Source organism: Kogia breviceps, chromosome 14 (assembly GCF_026419965.1).
Source record: "Kogia breviceps isolate mKogBre1 chromosome 14, mKogBre1 haplotype 1, whole genome shotgun sequence".
In the NCBI taxonomy this organism is placed as follows: Eukaryota; Metazoa; Chordata; class Mammalia; order Artiodactyla; family Physeteridae; genus Kogia; species Kogia breviceps.
In genome coordinates, this window is record NC_081323.1 from 61,506,768 (window position 1) to 61,527,439 (window position 20,672).

The 20,672-nt window shown below is 46.6% G+C and overlaps 1 protein-coding gene and 1 non-coding gene across 2 annotated transcripts in view; one reads left to right on the forward strand and one right to left on the reverse strand.

Annotated features, from left to right (window-relative positions):
* The window catches only part of EMP2 (epithelial membrane protein 2), a 39,318-nt gene that overhangs the window by 11,368 nt on the left and 7,278 nt on the right, over positions 1 to 20,672 (reverse strand). The window lies entirely within an intron of this gene.
* Positions 14,690 to 14,767, forward strand: LOC131741897 (small nucleolar RNA SNORD66). The gene has a single exon (XR_009331252.1). It is a non-coding gene; the product is annotated as a small nucleolar RNA SNORD66 (small nucleolar RNA).

The following is a 20,672-nucleotide window of genomic DNA, read 5'->3' on the forward strand; positions in this document are numbered from 1 at the left end:
ATCACCGTCCCTGCTGCCCTGCTGCATAACAAAGCAAAAGTGATCAAACAGGAAAATATTTCCTAATGATCTGACCATTTATAAAATTAAGCCCAAAGTAAGTTGGTGCAGCCACTATGGAAAGCAGTATGGAGGTTCCTGAAAAACCTAAAAATAGAATTGCCATATGATCCAGCAATCCCAGACCTGGGCATATATCCACAGAAAATTCTAATTTGAAAAGATACATGCACCCCGATGTTCAAAGCAGCACTATTCACAATAGCCAAGACACAGAATCAACCTAAATGTCCACTGACAGATGAACGGATAAAGAAGTTGTGGTGTATATATATATATATATATATATATATATATATATATATATATATACACACACACACACACACACACACACACACACACACACACACACACACACACAATGGAATATTACTCAGCCATAAAAAAGAATGAAACAATGCCATTTGCAGCAACATGGATGGACCTAGAGATTATCATACTGAGTAAAGTAAGTCAAAGACTAATATCATATGCTATCACTTCATCTGGAATCTAAAATATGATACAAATGAATTTATTTACAAAACAGAAAGACTCACAGACACAGAAAACAAACTTATGGTTACCAAAGGGGAAAGAGGGTGGGGGAGGGATAAATTAGGAGTTTGAGATTAGCAAATACAAACTACTATATATAAAATAGATAAACAACAAGGTATAGCACAGGGAACTACATTCATTATCCTGTAATAAACCATAGTGGAAAAGAATATGAAAAGGAAAATGTATGTATATGTGTGTGTGTGTGTCTGTGTGTGTGTGTGTGTGTGTGTGTGTATATATATATATATATATATATATATAACTGAATCACTTTGCTGTACACCAGAAACTAGCACAACACTGTAAATCAACTATACTTCAATAAAAAATTAATCCCCACTCAAACACCCCTCAGTATCTAACCCCATCTGAATAACATCCAACCACAAAAGGCAAACACAGTGTGTGGCCGACAGCCGCAGTTTCATTTTCCTCTCTCTGCACATGAAAAGACTGCACTTCCCAGCCTCTCCTGCAGTTAGGTCGGAGCCTTGTGACTAATTCTGGCCAATGGGCTGTAAGCAACATTGGCTCATGTCATTTCCAGGCTGAGGCATTTCCTGGCTGAAGAGCAGGTGTGAGCTCTATGCTCCGTCTCCTTGATGAAGTAGCTGGGATGGTGGAGCCATGATATGTTGAAGCCTCACACTTTGGACAGATACTGTGATTGGGAAATAAGCCTTTGGATGTTAAACCACTGAGATTCCAGGGTAAACATTTTTTTACTATGGTTGGACAGTCTTAATCATAGAAAACAGAAAGCGATGACAAAGTGACATTGGAAATCTTGCAAAAGAACTAGGGTTGTATCAAGTTGATGAAAGTGACACTGGAGAACCGGTCAAAAGGCACCGAAGGGGTTAATACATGGAGACCTGTCCAAGCTGAACTAGTTAGCAATAAAACAGGACAAAGATAAACTTGAATGATGTGGAAGAAGAAGGAGGAGGAGAAGACGAAGAGGAAGAAAGCAAAGAAAGAAAGCATTCAAAAGAATGCTTTGCATATCAAAGGATAATCAGCGACACTTGGGAAAACTGATGAAGTCTTTGAACATTTTTGCAAAAATGACCGTGGTCTTGGTCAAACAACATGCAAATGTCAAGCAAAAATGTCACATCAACCAATTCTGTTGGACGAGTGAATGCTACTAACCCCCCAAATCAACACTTGATTCATTCTTCTTTCATTCCAATAATTTGTGACCAGTTACTATTATTAAAATTTTGTGTAACATAAAATAAAGTTTTAGTTTCACTTTTAAAAACCAAATCAGACCTTGTTTTCACTATTTATGATAACATTATAGCACCAGTTTTAAGTGGATTGATTTTATTTGTTAACAGTCTCTTTCTCTCCCTCCAAATGCTCCACCCCCCCACACACATTTTTTCTGAAACGTTTGAGTAAAGTTGCCTATGCCATAATTTACGTCTGAATATTTCTGTGTGCATCTCTGAAAAACAAGGACATTCCCGTACATAACCACAGCATGATAATCACAAAAATTTCACATTTTACAATATTTTATCTCACCTACAGTCCATATTCAAATTTCTCCAATAATCTCAGTAATGGCCTTAGCTATGTTTTTGGTCCAGGACAAATCCAAGATAATGCATTGCATTTCGTTATCACATTATATTAGATTCTAATCTAATCTAATCTAATCTAGAATGGTTCCTTAGCCTTTCTTGGCCTTTCCTGGCATTGACATTATGTAAGAGTACTGACCATTTATTTTGGAGAAAGTCCCTCCATTTGTTTAATGCTTCCTAACGATTCGATTCAGGGTATGCTTTCTTGGCAAGAATACTCCATACTCATGTGTCCTTAGTGTGTCCCACCAGGCAGCATAGGATGTCAGGTTGTCCATTGTTGGTGACGTTAACTTTGATTAAGGGGTTAAGGTTCACCAGATTTCTCCATTGTGCATTCTTCCTTTGCAATTAAAAAGTAATCTCTGGGGAGGTATTTTTAAAAGTGTGATAAAATGCACATAATTTTAAAATGTACTATTAATGACAATTAGTACATTCACAATGTTGTACATCCATCACCACTATCTAGTTCCAGAACACTTCCTCACCTTGAAAGGAAACCTTGTACTCATTAAGCAGACACTCCCCATTCCTCCCTCCACTCGGCCCCTGGCAACCACTAATCTGCTTTCCTTCTATGGATCTGCATATTCTGGATATTTCACAGAAACGGAATGACACAAGATTTGTCCTTTTGTGTCTGCCTTCTTTTATTTAGCAGTGTTTTCAAGGTTCAGCACATGTAGGGAGATATTTTGAGATGATGTAAAGATCTAATCTCTCATCAAAATGTCACCCCAATAGTTTGAGCATCCACTGATATTTCTGAAATAGAATCATTTAAAATAGACTTTTGGGACAAATACCATATGATACCACTTATATGTGGAATCCAAAATACGACACAAATGAACATATCTACGAAACAGAAACAGACTCACAGACACAGAGAACAGACTTGTGGTTGCCAAGGGGGTTGGTGGGGGACAGAAGGACTGGGAGTTTGGGATTAGTAGATGCAAACTATTATGTTTAGAATGGATAAACAACAAGGTCCTACTGTATAGCACAAGGAACTATATTCAATATCCTGTGATATACCATAATGGAAAAGAATATGTGTATGTACGTATAACTGAATCACTCTGCTGTAACAGCAGAAATACACACAGCATTGTAAATCAACTATACTTCAATAAAATTTTTTTAAAAAGAATAAAACAGCCTTTTTCTGATACCAACGCTCCCACTTAGAGAGCTGCACTGCACAAAACGCCCCAAACCCTCCACCCTTTCTCTGACCGGGCTCACTCTCACTCGTGGGACGCATTATTCTCTCACGAGACTGAACAAGGCTCGCGAGCTCACAGAGGGGCCCCTCTCTGAGACCCCGGACTCACTAACAATGAGCCAAGAGCCACGTGGCTTCAGAGCTCAGCCTGGGCGGTCCCAGATGCAATTCTGCACATCATCATTTGGAAGAACCCAGTGAATCAGCTCAGAGATTCTCCCAATTCTTTTAAAAAGGACAAATTCCCCTTTGTTTAGGCCTGCATTATTCTTAGCTGCCATGCCATGCTGCCTCCAAATAGATGCGTTTCTGACCCTCACGAAAAAAGGTGCATTACCACACTGAATGCCACGTTACTTTAATATCAGCTGGAATGCCAAAGTGCCAGCATCACAGGCAGTGCCAGTAACTACAGGGTGATAATAGCTTTACATATTGTCCAGCTGAGATGACACAAATACATAAGGACACATAACTAAAACTTTATAGAAAAGGAAAGAAAGGCTTTAACTAACTCTTTCCTAAAGTGTGGAATTCAAATGTTATAAGGCATGATTTTGGATGGTGCATTGATACGGCATTACATAACAGTGAACCACTGAACAGTGAACCACGTAGTAAGAAAGTCCCCATTCGAATCCTTCCAAGTCCATCAAGGAAAAAGACCCTGGGGTGCTAGACTCTCTCTGACACTTAGCAATTTTCTTTCAAAAAAAAAGAAAAAGCAGAACTCTGGATGGGCCACAGTGCATAGCCCGAATTTAACAACGTTGTTTAGATTTTATTATATTTCTTTTTGAGGTTCTTTCTTTTTATAAGAAGTAATACCATTTATAGTAGTGATAGAAAGTTGCCTTTTAAAACAACTTTATTGAAGTTTTAAAAGTCATTTAAGAAAAATATTATGTAAATAAAAGGGCAGGTGGTCTTCAACGTCAGCAAAAATCCTGAAGGTGGTTCTCAAATGCCTAGTGTCTGGGAAACACTGCTTTCACACCTGGGAGTGATTTCAGTTGGAATTCCAGACATTAGAAATAAACTCCTGCAGAGAAAAGAGTACTTTTTTTACAAGAGGTCAAGTAAGGTCTTGAGCTCAGTGTAAGAGAAAAGTCTAGAGGCATACAGGGTGGCTATGGCTTGGTTTGAACCATTAGGAGTCCAGGAAAATTAAGGAAAACAGACATGTCACCTACTTAGTACTCTCCCATGTTGGTGTCTGGAATTCAGATCCCCAGTGAAACACAAAATGAGGTAAATCAGTGACAGAACTTTCAGACCTAAGGCATTGCTTGGTAACCTCACCAGAGGCTTTGGAGTCAATTATTCACAAATAGAGAAGACCCCATGAACTTTTAAGAGACTAAGAATGATCCTCTACCCTTGCATCTCTATACCAAAAGAAGTTCCCCTTCATCACTATCCCTGACTCACTCTTCAAGTTCCTTTCCTTTAGTGACCCACTCTTCCCAGTTTCCTGTGCATTTTCCCAGAAATATTTGTTAGGTGGGAACACTTACTCCACACTCTTCAGGTTTCCATGTAAAGGGAGCTGCCCCAGGATAACACTCCTGGCCTCAGGTCCCGCCCCTCACTCATTCCTTCGATCCTGACTGGAGGGTGCATCAGTGTCCACTTTCTGGATTGGTGGAGCCCAACCACTGAGAGGCCACCTTGCAGCGCTCTTTCTTTGTCCTTCCCCACACCTCCTCCTTAGACAGCGAGTGGGTGTGTCTGTCCCCCAGAGCCCCAATTTCCCTTGGCTTAGGGGTCCAGGGGCTCATGGGGGGCAGGGGTGTGGAGCTAAGAGTCCATCCTCCAACCCAGCTTTTCTCACTTGATAATATCTCTAGAGATCATTCTTTTCCAGCATATGGATCCACCTCATTCTTGCAATGGTTGCCTGGTGTTCGGTTGGGTGGCTATGCCACGATCTACTCCACTAGTTCCCCACTGATGGCCCTTTAGGGCGTTTCCAGACTTTTTGCTACTCCAAACTACACTGCAGTGAACATCTTTGCATGCTTGTGTTACTATTTCTGAGGGGCAGATTCCAAGAAGTAGAGATGCTGGGTCAAAGGATAAGTACATTTAATTTACTTTACTTTTAATTCTTCAATTCAATTCAAACTTAATTTACTGCAAAGCATACTGGACACTGTTAGTGCTGTGCCAGCCTTGATCTTCAGAGGGTTTTCAAAGGGTATAAAGTACTGGATCAACTGTTATGTATGGACTGGGTAGGTAGACAAGCCTTGATGTCATGTTTTTTGAGTTAATAACATCCCTTAGTTCCCCCAGAAGTATAATTCTGGCCTATATAGACTAGCCTCTGCCATCCCCATGGCTCTCTCCAGGGGTGCTCTCTCCTTCCCATGTTTTCTCCTGCACTGGGACTCTGTGGACCCTCTCTGGAGATACTGAAGAACAGACAGCTCCCTGGGCTATAGATGTTGGATGAAGGCCAGCCCAACACACCCAGGGCGGCATCGAATTCATCTTGGCCATTCACAGAAATTTATTTTCCCTTCCAAAAATGTCATACTGAACGCTGATCGCTCTTGTCTGCCCTGGTCCTTGTGGGCTTCAGCGCTCTGCCAGCCAGGTCTGGTCTCAGTTCCTTGGAGCTGAGCTTCCGGGGGCACCCTGTCCCTTCCACCCTCAGCTGGCTCTCTCACGCGCTGTCCAGGTCTCAACTCAAGCATCTCCTCCTCAGAGAAGCGGCTCTGATCACCCAGTAGCCATGCCCCTCCGGTACTGTGTATCCCATCAGTATCTATCCCATCCCCCTGGCTTATTTTCTTTGGAAGATTTTCACTGTCAGAAAGCATCTTATTTGTTCACTTGATTATTATCCATTCTCTCTCTTTCTCTGCTATGCTGGGTGCACAGAAAGCTATTTGCTGTCATTTCTAGTTCTAGGAATGTAGAACTATAAAGGCTCTGGGAAAACTCAAAGCCCTGATTGTCCAGAGTCAGGAACTGAGGCCAGGAAGGGCCGTGACACTCTCAGATCCCACAGCAAGGCAGGAGAAAGAGAAGGACTAGGGGTCTCCTGGCCCCCACTCCAATTGCCCTTTTGACCTCAGTGGGAGACCCCTCACAGGGGGTCACAGCAATCTTCCAATGGTCAACAACCATTTCCCAAAAGCCTCTGTCACTTTCAAGCACAACTTTCACCGAACCGTCCAAATCACGTTGTTTTTCCTTTGGTGATTTCTTCAGGGGCTGAGCAGGACATTCTGAGAGGCCACCTGGGTTGGGGTGTTTACCTGTTTGAAGGTGGGAGACTGTAGTAGATGAGCTTTAAGTTCCTGTCTAGAAATCAAAGTCTTATGACTTGCAGAACTTCTCTTTTAAAAATATGTTTTGCTCCACATAATACATGTGATGATTAAGAAAAACGAAGGTAATAGAATCAAAGGCATAAGATGAAAACCACAGCCTCTGCCCTGCCCCAGTCCTGATCTCCAGAAGCAATCTCTTTTAACGCTTTCAGCTGTTTATTTTCCCCATCGTTCCATATGTCCAAACAATATTCATTAATTTCTCTTTCCTGATTCATCTATTATAAACATTACCGACTTCCTGCCTAAGGAAGAGTTTCTTTCACCATCATCACTGTCGATCTTCCTACTCCCACCATCCCAATATAGTCTTATCACACATCGATAATTCTCATTTATGCTATGACCATGCAAATGTTGCACACTGCAGGGCCAAATAGTGTACTCTGATTGCACTTTTTTCTTAAAAACTCTTCTCTTCCATAGCATTACTAATTGTCTTTTCCCTGCTCTCTCTGTCGCTCTATTTTCCCCATTTCTTCAGTTCTTTCCAAACTTCTTATCACTCCAAGACTTCTGTTGCAGAACCCCAGATGCAAAGCAATGCACAGTGTCAGTTGCAAGCCTGTAATTAGACTCCTCCTTTGCAGTGTACTGTCTCAAGCCAGTCCCTCTCTTCTAACTCTGTCCTCCCCTGCTCTCTGCCAGGCACAGCCTCAGCAACTGCCGCTGTCACAGGACGAGCAAGACAAATATTCTTCAGGCAAGACCAGCAAATCTGCTCCTAACTGTGACTAGGGCACAGGATGCCAGCATAACCTCAAGACATGTAGGAGACAAGGCAGATCCCTGGGAAGGGGGTGTGCTCAGAGGGGGTCATCCCACATGTCGTGAGACTCCTCATGATTAAAGGTCGAGTTGCACTTTACACAGCGTATCTTGTGTTGTATCTTCATGTCAACCCTGTGAAGCTGGCAGGGCAAGGTCTCATTATCCCCATTTTACAGATGAAAAACTGAGGATCACAAAGGCATCGCATGATTCGCTAAAGTTCACAGAGTTGGGACTCTAACCTCTGGTTTTCCAACTCCAAATCCAGGACATTTTTATACTACCCACTTTCCTGCTCCCATGCTTAGAGCCTAATGAAAATCAGGTGAGAGGGCACAGGCAGCATCAAGTCATCTTTGTATGCTTCACCTTTGGCTGGACTTCCCTCGAGCTTTGCGCCCTGGCCATTAGCTAAAGTTGAGACATGACTGGGCTAATTAAGAGAGGACTTCATTAAAATCTATGCTTTAGTCATCATTTGTACTAAAAATAGAATTTGTTGCATTTTTAATCCTATTAGCTCACCGGCCCAGCTGAAGCATGTGCCGTTTTTACTGATCTACTCTGATATTGGTTTGGACTTTGGATAGAGTTTTTCCTTGATCACTAAAAGGATTTATTCAGACACGGTAGAATGGACTCAGTTCTGTTTCCTAAATTTATCACAATGCACCCCCTTTCCACCCAGAAACTCAGGTGGATCTCGCCACCTTGATTTAGGTGCACTGTAGGGAATCGTGGTAAAGCATTTTCAGACTGAAGGCCTAAATACTCCCTATTCTATAAAATACCCATAAAAATAATCACATAAAATAATAGAGAACACAGAATATTACAACTTAAGATTTCTTTCTAAGGAAGAAGAATCAGTAGCTGGAATAGAAGGAGAAGCAAATGGGGTTCCTAGAGCAGGAGCAAGAATCCCCTGGGTATCAGACCTGGAGCGAGTAGGGAAAGGGGAGGAGCGGGCGAGGCACTGGGAGGTGTAGGCGCGGCTATGGAAATTATGCACACAGAATGCAGTTTTCGTGGTTCAGTGAACTTCAAGTTCTAAAGGCTGATGGTTTAAAAAAAAAAGCTGGGGCTTCCCTGGTGGCGCAGTGGTTGAGAGTCCGCTTGCCGATGGAGGGGACGAGGGTTCGTGCCCCGGTCCGGGAAGATCCCACATGCCGCGGAGCGGCTGGGCCCGTGAGCCATGGCCGCTGAGCCTGCGCGTCCGGAGCCTGTGCTCCGCAACGGGAGAGGCCACAACAGTGAGACGCCCGTGTACCACAAAAAAAAAAAAAGAAAAAAAAAGGTTGATGGTTTGGGATAAGGGATGGTACTCCCAGAAATGTCCATCCATACCTCCGATGACAAATAGGATATGCCAAGAACTGGCATCTCCTCGCTGCCTCCTGAGTAGCACTGCTGTCCTACTACACCTTGGTCCAATGTTTGCTTGAAATATATGCCTGTGCGTGTGTGCTGCACATCTAGCACTGGGTGTGGAGAAAGTCCTGCTGGTGAGTCACCAGCAGTGTCTTACAGGTGAAGAGAAGGCCAAGGGACCTTCCCATGGGTGATGTGAGTGTCCCCTCCTCTCCTTCCCTTCAGAAAAACACAAATCCCCACCACAGGGAGCCCTGGCCCCTGCCTGCTATTGCTAAAAGGAAGCTGCTTTGGCCACGTTCCATTACATGCAGGGGAGCGAGAGTGAGCCAGCAGCTTCCCGCAGCTGTTAGGATGACCACTTGACTACCTGATTCTAACCCCAGCCTCGGGAGTTCTCCCTGCAATTTAAGCCACGGCCCATTCTCAGCTGAGTCGGAGCCTTTTCCCGGAATTGTAAGCAAAAGGACAATCCTGAGGTCTAGAACCTTTCAAAACAGACCTGAGATGTTTGGTGTCTGAGGTTTCCCCAGCCCAGAAGGGCTCCACCCACGGGCCCCACTCAGAAGGCCAGGGAAGCTCTGGGCGCTGAGCCCTGGGGAAGGCCAGCTGGTAAGCAGTCTCCCGGGCCGCACGGCCAGAGGGACTCAACGGCCCACTCAGAAGCTGGCGGTTCTGCCCCAGGCTGGCTGAGTCCCCGCACCTCCACCACATACCACCCACAGCACTCAGAAGGGACAGTGCCTTTGGCCTGTTTTCAGGAAGGCAGAGGTCAGCTCAGCCTCCTTCCTGCCCTGGTATCTGGATACCAACCAGTCCGAATGGCCAGGCGTCCAAGATGCCCTGGGGATGATGGAAGCCCTTCGCCCTGGGTGGCCCAGCTTTGTGCTCACTGGGTCTGGGGCTTCTAGGCACAGAGCCAACGCTTGCCTCTGTCCGGAAATGGACACTGGGATTTGGCAGTACTCCAGGGCAGAAGCCACTGAGGACGATTCTGCCTGAGTCTTTCAATCCACTGTAATAATAATAACTACTATATCAGCAATAATGATAGCCAACATTTATTGCCTAGTATGTGCCAGGCACATGTATTAACTTATGCATTCCTCACAAAAACACTATGCTGTAGGTGCTATAATTAGCCTCATTTTATAGGTAAAGAAAATAAGGCTCAGAGAGGTTAAGCAACTTCTCTAAGACCACACAGCTAGTAAAGGCTAGAGCTCGGATTTGAAGTTAGACAATCTGCCATCCAAGAAGCCACCATGTTGCCCACCTTAAATCTGAATTTCTCTTCCCTTTTGGGATCCTGTCATCCTCCGGCCGGATCAGGAGATGGGTCCAAAGTCCTGGGGCCACATGTGGCTCTGGATGCTGGCCATCACTACATGTCAGGCAACAAGCACTCATTGAGCGCCCACCGCTTACCGGTCCCTGGTGACACGTGGGTGAGTAAGGCAGGCTCCACATCCCGTGGGAGCTGCCAGGTACATAAAGAACAAGGGCGTATAAATAAATAAACATGATGTGATGACATGCGTGCTATGAGAACATAAAGGAAAGTGTGACTAGCCCTGTGCTGGGGTCAGGGCAGCATCAGAAGCTTCATGGAGGAAGCGACATCTGGGCTGGGTCTCAAACGATGGGCGGTTTGCCAGGCAGAGCCGTGGGGACAGGGTGTTGCAGGCAAAGGGAACGGGATGCTCCGAGGCACAAAAGCATTACCAGTGTGAGCAGGGGGTGAGCTGGGCAGGGCCCGGGGCTGAGCCAGAACTCTACGCCAGGTGAGAAGCTCGATGGGGCTTGGAAGTTTGAGTGTTATCCTGGGGGCAGTGGGGAGACGGGGAAGGCTTTGAAGCAGGAAAGGAATAAGATCTGCCTCTAGAAGAAAAACATCCCACAATCAGGAGGATGGATTAGAAGGAGACGAATTGGGGGAAGCTGTCAGAGAAGCCCTGGTGAGAAAAGGAGAGGGTCCAGATGAAGGTAAAAACTGGGAGGTGAACAGAAGGGAGGGATGGAGACTCTTCACAAGGAGAATCAGCAGGACCAGGGGATGATGGGGCGTCGGGCAAAGGATTCTGGGGGTTCAGAGTGGTCGCTGGTTCCACTAACGTGCTTGGCTTAGAGTAGGAGGAGCACATTTGAAGGGTGAGGGAAACAGTTCACTGGTGTTAGAAATGTCTGGTTACCAACGGTGGAGATGCTCCCGGGCAATTGGAAATATGGGTGGCACTGTCACCCAGGAGGAGACAGGAGCTGGGCACAGAAATCCCTGTGTCGTGGGTGTGTGGATGTGAGATACTGCTGCTAGTAACTATGAAACAGCACCAGGGAGAAAGGGCTGGGAGAGAGGAGGGGTCAGGGGAAAACCAAGAGCGGATGGTGGGACCCCAAAGCTAAGAGAGAGAGAGAGAGAGAGTAGGAAAAAGGAATCAGGATGGAAAATTAGCTCACTGGCAAACTTGGTCATAACAATTTTAGTGAAGTAAACTAAAGCCCTTCTTTATTTTTCTCCTCTTAGCACCTCTCATGGCCCGATGTTATGCTGTAGTTGTCATTTGGGGGTTAACTTTCCCCCCGGCCACAGTGTCAGGAACCTGGCAGGTCAGTATTCTCAGCACTTACAACAGTGCCTAGTTTATAGATGGTCCTCAACAAATGTGCTGAATGAATGAAGCAAAGAAGGAAGGAAGGGAGGGAGGGAGGGAGGAAAGGAGCCAGATTTCAAGGGGCTAAAGTGCTAAGAAGTCAAGAAATGTTAACGAACATTGTAAATCAACTATACTTCATTTTTCTAAAATGTTGAAAAATAAATTTAAAAGGAGTCAAGAAATGGAGCCAGACTTTTCCTTCCAGTTTTGCAATACAAGAAGAAAGAAATATTTATCAAGGCTCTGGAGTCCCTTCCCGAAGAGAGAACTCCAGTCCCAGATGGCCTCACTGGTGAATTCTGCCAAACATTTAAGGAAGAATAATACCAACTCTACACACACTCTTCCAGAAAATCGAAGAGGAGGGAATGGCTCCCAACCCATCCTATAAGTCCTGCATCCTATGAGTCCTGCATCACCCTGATCCCCAAACCACGCACGGCATTCCAAAGACAGGAAAAATACAGACCAGTATTTCTTATATTCATACATGCAAAAGGTTTTAACAAAGTGTTATCAGCAAATCGAATCCTCCTATTAAGAAGTGGAATCTATTTCCCCACCCACTGAACCTGGCTGCCCTTGTGATTTCTTTTATCAATAGAAGGCAGCAAAAGTGCCAATTCTGAGCCCAGGCCTCAGGAAGCCTCACACACTTCCTGTCTGCTCAGCTACCACGCAAACGAGCCCAGCCTGGCCTGTTGGATGGTAGGAGATTACATGGAGCACAGATGAGCTTTTCTCCAGCAAGGGCCACCTAAGACCAGCCAGCCCCCAGCTGACCCACCTGCTGGCCACAGAGACGTGAGAGAGACCAGCTGAGCCCAGCCCATATTGCCCACCTACAGAATGATGAACTAAATGTTTTCTCTTTTAAGCCATTACAACCTCGGAGATACTGCAGGCTCAGTTCCAGACCACTGCAGTAAAGCGAACATCACAATAAAGCGAGTCATGTGACTTTTTTGGTTTCCCAGTGCATATAGAAGTTACATTTACACTACACTGTAGTATATGAAGCGTGCAATAACATTATGTCTAAATAAACAATGTACATACCTTAATTTTAAATACTTTACTATAAAAATTGCTAACCGTCATCTGAGCCTTCAGCGAATTGTAGTAGTAATGTCAAAGACCACAGATCACATAACAAATATAATAATAATGAAAAAGTTTGAAATGTTGTGAGAATTACCAAAATGTGACAGACATAAAGTGAGCAAATGCTGTCAGAAAAATGGTGCCAGAAGCCTTGCTCAATGCAGAGTGGCCACAAACCTTTAATCTGTAAAAACCGCAGTATCTGCAAAGTGCAATCAAGAGAAGGGCAATAAAATGAAATGTGCCTGTGCATTTCAGGATGGTTTGTTACACAGCAAGAGCTAACTGATACAGGGGAAACTCTGCATTGTTAGATTCAGAGTTCCTCAAAGACAGAAACCATGTCTTACTCATCCCCAGTGCTCAAGGTTACTCAGCAAACACTTGGTGAATGTCTGCTAGTTTGCACGGCTTTGGCAGAAGAGCTAATAACTGCCATTCTGCCAATGACTGCTGTCTGACCCCATCAATTAAAGAGCTCCCTGCTGGCTGCTGTCATCCAAGGAGCTCCCTACAATTATGCCACCCACTAAAGCCACACCCCAGGCCCAGAGAAGGCTGGGACCTGCAGGCACTCAACATGTCATTCAGGTTAGGCGGCTGAGGTGAGGCAGGTGTCAGACTCAGGGTGTTTGCCGTCCTCACAGCCATTAGGTTAGGAATGTTCTTCCCTTCACAGAGCATCTCGTATTAGTGACTTTCAAGTAACCCTCAAGAGATCAGTGACACTCACTTTAGCAGCCTTTTCATCCTTCCTAAACTGTCATTTCTGTGGGTGAATTTTGCCAGCAAGTTAGGGACTGGGAATCACTGCCTACAACTCAGCCAGACCCAAGGAGCCCCAGGACCAGGAAGCCAGGCCTCCACCTCCAGGTAAGTTAACCCATGAAGGGGACAAAGGCGAGAAGACCAGCAGGAAGTAATACGTGCAAAACACAGAAGAGCACAGACAGAGCCAGACTGGACCACAGCCTAGCAGCCTAACAACTCAGTGCCTCAGTTTCCTCATCTGTACAATGGGGATGACAATGGTATGCCCACCTCCTAGGACCATTGGGAGATAACAGAGTGAAAGTGCTTAGAACAGCATCTGGCACAAAGCAAGTGCTTTGTACATGCACCGATCATGACCAGCATCATGGTCACGGAGTTTCTTAGAACAGCCACCCCCAGACCTTTCCCCTCCCCACAGAGTTCTCTCCTTGTCCACTGCCACTTTCAGGTGGCAGTCATCAAGTGGAAATAAATCACCCAGCTGTCTCCAGAGGGGAAGAAGTGCAAACAGACACAGGCAGCTCAAGGCATGTGGACAGTTAGGGGATATTTCAGGCACCGTCCTCACTGTGCTTGCATCAATGTTCCCCCAGTCAGCCATTCCTGCACCACCTGCAGAATCTCAGGTATATCCGTGTAACACCTGTGTTACTAGTAACCTACTCACTTTCTAAACTTACTTTTTTCTTTTTTTGTGTGGTACACGGGCCTCTTACTGTTGTGGCCTCTCCCATTGCGGAGCACAGGCTCCGGACACGCAGGCTCAGCAGCCATGGCTCACGGGCCCAGCCGCTCCGCGGCATGTGGGATCTTCCCAGACTGGAGCACAAACCCGTGTCCCCTGCATTGGCAGGTGGACTCTCAACCACTGCGCCACCGGGGAAGCCCTAAACTTACATTTTTATAAAAAGAAACCTTATATCACAACCGAAATGGAAAGTTGGCAGTTGCCTGCCATAAATAGAGGGTGCTGGGAAGGAAGAAATACAAGGAAAACAGAACAATGTTATTCAATTCCAGCTAGAAACTGTTGCTGCTCAAGACTCTGAGTCCAAGGCCAGCTTCCTTTCCCTTTGCTGAAGCAGGATGTCACATGTGTTTGGGAAGTTTTATTAAAGGCATATTAGCACAAAACTGAGATTTTCTCCTTGGAGGGTTGGGAGGGAATTTAAAAGAGAAGATTTAAAAGGGATTCTATCTTATTTAATGCTGTGTATCTAGTCCACCTGAAGTATCTGGGATCATTAATTTTCTGTGTCAACTTGGCTGGGCCACAGAGTTTCTGTGAGGGTGTTTGGATGAGATGAAGATTTAAATCAGTGGGCTTTGAGTAAAGCAGATTGCCCTCCATAATGTGGGTGGGCCTCATCTGATCAGGTGAAGGTCCAAATAGAACAAACCACTGACATTCCCCTCACCCCCGAGCAGCCTTCAGACTTGAATTGCGACATCAGCTCTTCCCTGGGTCCCCAGCCTACCAGCCTACCCTGCTGATTTTGGACTTGCTAGCCTTCATAGCTGTGTGAGCCAATTCCTTAAAATAAACCCCTCTCTCTGTATATAAACACACACACACACACACACACACACACACACACACACACACACACATCCTATTGGTTCTATTTCTGGGAGAACCCTGCTTCAGAGCATCTCTCCATTGGGGTACCCAGCCCATACAAACTCGCTAACCTGAGAGCTGGCAGGTCATGTCCTTTAACTAGGGGTTTGGGGGCAATAACAGGAAGGGATGCCCTCTATTAAACACCCAAGATCAGGCAGATGCTGAGCCAGCTAGGGAGCCATCCCCATGAACTTGAAAAGACACTCTAACATCTCCCCACCAGCATGACCCGGCGGACTGTGAGGTTGCCCTGCTGGAAAGAAAGGCAGGCCCCCAAACCTCTTGCCCTTCCAACCGGGGAACCTCTGATGACGTGTGTCTGCAGCTATGACACAGTCCAGCCATGGAATTGGGAAACAGACTCCACACAATGAGAATTGCAGACTCATGCAGTCTTAGCTGAAAGGCGCTGTGTAATCATGCAGAACCACCCCTGCCCCAGCCTCTGCCTGGATTATTTTTATAGCAACCAGTTTCCATTTGTATGGGCCCCAGGAATGGAGACCTCACCACTTCCGGACACGGCACCTGATAATTGGGCCCTAAACATTAGAAGAAGGTTTTCCAAACTTCAGTCACTGGCTTACCTCCTTCCTGAGTACCACTGTGAGATTTTACTTCATATTTGTCATTAAATAAACCCACTCTCGGGCTTCCCTGGTGGCGCAGTGGTTAAGAATCCGCCTGCGGATGCAGGGGACAGGGGTTTGTGCCCCGGTCCGGGAAGATCCTACACGCCGCGGAGCAGCTGGGCCCGTGAGCCATGGCCGCTGCGCCTGCGCGTCCGGAGCCTGCGCTCCGCAACTTGCGCGAGAGGCCACGACAGTGAGAGGCCCGCGTACCGCAAAGAAAAAAAAAAAAAAAACCTACTCTCTAACAGAAATACATGTATTTCAGGAAGAAATATTTTGCTCCTGGGAATGGAGAATCAGCATGACCTTCCACAGAGATTGATTGTGAAAATTAATAGCCACCTCCCGCAAAAAAGTTCACAAGTTCTGGTTCAATGCTGTTGTCCACCAAAGGGCTGAGTGAAGACCTGCTCTGTCTGGTTAAAGAAGGAAAATTAGAGTCGAAGAGATGTCTTCTCCTTGATGGAATCCCTGGCGGCCAGTGGTTAGGACTCAGTGCTTTCACTGCCGTGGACCTGGGTTCGATCCCTGGTCAGGGAACTAAGATCCCACAAGCCATGTGGCGTGCCCCTGCCCCACCTCCCAAAAAAGGAACAAAAACAACAGAGCGTAACAACCATAAAATGCAATACTACTCAGCAATGAAAAAGGAACAACATACTACATGTACAACACCATGGATGATTCACAAAACCTTATGCTGAGTGAAAGACGCCAGACACAAAGAGTGCACACTGCCTGTGATATTGTGACTTATAATTTAAAAAAAAAATAGCTTTAAAAAAAAAAAAGAAAAAGGAAAACTAGAGTTGAAGAGGTATCTTCCCCTTGATGGAATCATAAGAGCTGAAAGACCATTGAAAAGGGAACCACTTTGTCATTGAGTTAGATTTAATGTCATTTAATGTCGTATCCAGCAGCACCTAAAATCACTCTAGCATCGTGCAGAAAACAGCCTTACAGAGGGCTCTGCCTTCCACGGATTCCAATTCTCTCTCAGGTGGTCCCCATGTGCCCTTCAGTTCTTCCCACCATCCCCCAGCCTACTCAGGTGGGCCCAGCCTGTCCCAGACCTAGGAACCTCGCTTAGCCCCAGGGGCCCTGGCCCCCAGCAACCTGCTCTAGATCTATAGGAATTTCACCAGTGGAAGTTTCTTAGGAGCCAGAAACTAGGACAGGACTGGACACTGAATTAAAACCTGGGGAAGCAGAGAAACTGGAGCCCTGATCCATTGCTGCTGGGAGTGTAAATCGGCACACCCACTTTGCGAAACAGTCTGGCCGGTCCTCAAACGATTAAACATAGAGTTATCATAGGAGTCAGCAATTCCACTCCTGCGTAAATACCCAAGAGAAATGAAAACACTAGCACAGAGAACTATACTCACTGTCTTGTAATAATCTATAATGGAAAAGAATCTAAAAAAATAATATATATGTACATATATATATATATATACAATAACTGAATCACTTTGCTATACACCTGAAACTAAACAACACTGTAAATCAACTATATTTCAATAAAATTTTTTTAAAAAGGAAATGAGGGCTTCCCTGGTGGCGCAGTGGTTGAGAGTCTGCCTGCCGATGTAGGGGACGCGGGTTCGTGCCCCGGTCCAGGAAGATCCCACATGCCACGGAGCCGCTGGGCCCGTGAGCCATGGCCACTGAGCCTGTGTGTCCGGAGCCTGTGCTCCGCAATGGGAGAGGCCCATGTACCGCAAAAAAAAAAAAAAAAAAAAAAAAAAAAAAAGGAAATGAAAACACATGAGCAACAGAAACATACAGGAATGTTTACAGCAGCATTATTCACAATAGCCAAAGGGTGGAAACCACCCAAATGTCCATCAACTCATGAATGGATAAACCAAACGGGTTATATCCACACAACAGAGTTTTATTAGGCCATAAAAAGAAATGAAGTACTGATAGACTCCACAACATGGATGAACCTTGAAGACATTATGCGAAGTAGAAGAAACCAGACCCAAAAGATCACACAGAGTACGATTCCATTTATACAAAATGTCCAGAATAGGCAAATCAATAGAGACAGAAAGCAGATCTGTGGTTAATTAGGGCTGAGGGGGAATGGGAAAATAGGAGGGTGATCTCTAAAGGGCACGGGGGGTTCTTTTGGCCATGGTGAAATGTTCCAAAATTGACCATGGTGATGGTTGCACAGATCTGTGGATATACTAATATACACTGAACTGTACACTTTTAAAAACTCATTAAGAAAGAGATTGTAAAAAATACAATGAGAGAGCTCTGAGTTCACTGGAGGCTGGTATTTCAACACCCCCAACCCCCTGGGTCTGACACAAGGACACCTAAGAGCCCTCTGTGGCCCCTGAGGTGGGAGGGAGGGTAGAAACCATGGGTAGGACCCCAGGCCTTGAGTTGGTCTGAGCGAGAAGTCCCACCCCACCCACCTTGGCTCCCAAAGGTGACCATCCCACACCTACAACTGACCACCCACCCCCTAGGTCTGGGACTGAGCCAGCCCCTCAATTTCCAGGACACCCCAAGAGGTGGGGAGCATGTGACCCCATTTCCCAGCCATCTGTCCTGAGTATACAGTAGGTGCTACTCGAGGACATGAGGACATGGACCACTCACTCAGTCCCGACCCACACAGAGCGCCCCAAAGAACCAGCGGGATGAGTCAGGACCCCAAGCTGTGCCCTTCCTTCCCCAAGGCGGCGGGGGGAAGAAGACTGAGCTTGCTTCCCCCCCACCCGCACCCAGGGCACCAGGATGTTTGCATGAGCCGTTCCCTGTCTAGAAAGTTCTTAGATCTGGGGGATGAATGGCTCCTTCCCTTCATTCAGCCTCAACTCCAAGCTCCCCCCTCAGAGAAGCCTTCCCAGACCATCCAAGATAAGTGATCCTGTTTTATTTTCCTTAAATCACTGCACATCATCTGCTGTTTTCTTCTTGATCTCTAGTCCCTTCTTTTGTCCCGTCTCGTCCCTCTAGACTGCAGGCAGGGGCTTATGTCTGTTTTGTCCCTGCTGTGTCCCCAGTGCCCAGGACAGTGCCTGGCACACAGTGGTTCGAGGGATGGTGACCTGTCAGGCGCTCCCCTCCCGACTCAGGCCTCACCCAGAACGCCCAGAGCAGCGAGGAGGTGACGACCGGGAGAGTGCCCAGTGAGGGGCCCTCACTGGTGATGAAGGCTCAGCATCCTGCTGTCCCTTGGGATTCTCACGGCCTCCGGCTCACCTCTGAGTGCAGGAGCATGAATATTCCAAGGCTCCTCATCCCCTGCCTGGAAACTGCAGAAAAAGCACCTGGGACAACACAGGTGAGGTTCAGGGGGGCTCAGGCCAGGCTCCGGGGCACACCTGGGGCTATGAGCCCAGGGAATGGGGAGCATAACTTCCCAGGCATCTCCAGACTTCTCGAAATTCCTGGGGAGAAGGGGAAGCTGCGAGTCCTTAGCAGCCAATACTCACCGCAGCTGGGGGTGGGCACATCATCCAACAAAGGGGACCTGGATGGGTCATCAATGATGTCAACACCACCACCATCATTCTGCCCTGTGTCCCACCGGTACTATTCATGACCCACACTGTCTGTCTTTAAAACACGAGTCTCAGACTTTCCTGGTGGCACAGTGGTTAAGAATCTGCCTGCCAATGCGGGGGACATGGGTTCGATCCCTGGTCTGGGAAGATCCCATGCGTGGAGCAACTGAGCCCATGTGCCACAACTACTGAAGCCCGTGCGCCCTAGAGCCTGCATGCTGCAACTACCGAAGCCCATGAGCCTAGAGCCCGTGCTCCGCAACAAGAGAAGCCACCGCAATGAGAAGCCCGTGCACCGCAACGAAGAGTAGCCCCCGCTCGCCGCAACTAGAGAAAGCCCACACGCAGCAACAGAGACCCAACGCAGCCAAAAAAAACCCAAACAAACCACGAGACTCACTTGATTAATTTTTCACTGTGTATTATACCATAAATGGAAAATCAGTATCACTTGCCAAGCGACTGACATTTTACTAATACACTTTAAAAAAAATATGAGCGTATTAGTTTGTAACCTTGCCTGTATGCTACAGAAATCATCTCCAAATGCCTGTGGGCGTGCAGACCACACTCTGGGCGGGAGGATGATTAAGTCTCTTCTGGGCTCTGGCCTAGAAGAATGTGACCCCGTGTCACGCTGACATAAAGGGACGCTGACCATGCCACTTGGGCCTGAGGCCCTCCAGGCAGGACCAACTGCAGGAGGGAGAGGGAGCCGCTGCCCAAGCCCCTCCCTCCCCCACCCCACCCTGCAGCCTACAGCTGGCTCCTCACGCAAGGTGTGAGGGTCCCCCTCCTGTCACCCCTCCCTGGGGTGGTCTAAAAAGCAGGAAGCCGGGAGGACACCCTTTCTCAGCTATTCATGCAACAGATTTATTGAGCACCTACGGCACCCTTAGCTCTGTGCTGGATGCTGGTGTTACCCCAGGGAACTCAACAGATCTGGTCCCTCAAACAAAGACCATCAGAAGTAATGGAAGTGATTACCGATTAGACAGAGGGTTCCTCTCCAAAGCAGGGTTCCCAGAACACCCTTCTCCATTCCACACACATGTGAAATACAGGAATCAAGACGGTTTTGCCCAGGGGAGGGGTGGGCAGGAGTTTCTGTTCTCTGTGACCAGGCTGGTAAGGGCAAAGGACCCTCATGTGGTCCAGCAGCCTCAGGACTGAGAAAGCTGACTTTGGAGGAAGAACATTGGCGTCCAAGACACCCACTGGCACATCTGCAGCAAAGGCACTTTCTTGGCCCAAAGGGGCAGGATTGTTTCAAGAGGACGCATATATCTGTATTGAAAAAGAGGGATGTTGATGGGATATATCCATCCAATAGAGCAGGGTCTGTGGGGTCCATGAGACTTGGGTTCAATCCTAACCCCAAATTTTTAAGACCCCATTTCTTCATCTATAGGGGAGGGGTAGTC